Source organism: Canis aureus, chromosome 16 (genome assembly GCF_053574225.1).
Source record: "Canis aureus isolate CA01 chromosome 16, VMU_Caureus_v.1.0, whole genome shotgun sequence".
In the NCBI taxonomy this organism is placed as follows: domain Eukaryota; kingdom Metazoa; phylum Chordata; class Mammalia; order Carnivora; family Canidae; genus Canis; species Canis aureus.
In genome coordinates, this window is record NC_135626.1 from 43,392,313 (window position 1) to 43,393,750 (window position 1,438).

Below are 1,438 nucleotides of genomic sequence, written 5' to 3' on the forward strand. Positions count from 1 at the left end.
GTACTTTTGGTAGTTTTCTTAGGCTATATTCCCAGTGTCTTGCTTTAGATAACCATTGTATATATATTTTTTGCAGTATTTTCTAAGTGTTACAAGGAAGAAGGAATGAAGGGGATAAAATGCATGTTAGTTTTTGTGGGATAAATTCCAAACCAACTGATTCTAGTGGAACTTCCCTTTTTTTCCCCCCAATCTTTCTCTTGGTCAGTTATAATATCATTACATATAGCATTAATATCATTACAGCACTCTCAGTGTTTCTTCTCTGAACAAATTCACTCAACCACAACTAGTTACTAGACTAGTATTTCAATTCTAAGTACTGGTCACGACTAGGAAGTGAAGCAAAGAAAAAACCTTTGTAATAACAAAGGTTATAGTCTCATTCAGAGAATATATCCATTTTCCTGCATCTTGCTTATATACATTTCATTTTATGTGTATGCCTAAATACATTGTGAGTTTGACAAACCTATACCGTAATTTTGAAAAATGAATCTGCTTTTCTCCATGACTATTAACTCTTAATAGTAAGAGACATGATTTATTTTCCCCTTGAATTATTACCTCTCTCATAGGAGAGAGTATCAGACATCAAAGATCAACCTGGCTTTGTAGAAACAACACTGGAATTGAAGTGGAAATGGAACACAAAGTTTTCTCTGTCCTGCCCTCATTGTATGATCTTGGTTAAGTAAATCAACTTCTCTGAATTTTGCTTCCCTTCTATTCAGTAATGAGATTATTTAATCCCGAAGTTTCCTATTGCTGATAAAATGCTATGACTCTGCAATCCTCTTACATTGGTCTGAATTTTATCTATGATGTCTTTAAATAATTTATAAAATAAATGCTGCTATTTGCTGTCTGCCTGATTATACCTAAGGTTCTCTGGTATATTTGTTCCATTAGGTGTTGGATGTTATTTTCAGAGATACGATTTAAAGTTTCCAGGCAGCTAGACTAATCTCTTTTGAGATTGGGACCTCATTTGGTTATGGCCTCACATTAATAATCAGTTTATTGTACCATGAACTTCCCCACTAATTCATCTTATATTTGTGAATCTATATTATATCTATATTTATATCAATTTCTAGATCGGGACATTTAAGAATATGATTTGAGAACATTCCAGAATAGGATCTCTTTAGTCCTGTTCTTAAGCCCTAGAGTACCTTAAGATTTATTTCTTTATTTAGAACAATCTCTTCTTTCAGTGCACTAAATTATTATATCCCATCTACCTAAAAGCTTTGAAAATATCTTCAAGTGTTCAATTTACATCTGGTGGTGAGAAGAGGCATGGGGAACATAAACTACTGGCCAGACCCTGTTCAGAATTCTTCTATTTGCTTAGCTCCATTGTGACTCCAGCAAAGAGTTAAGCTAAAAAAAAAAAAAAAAAAAAAAAAAAAAAAATCCTTAACTCATGTAC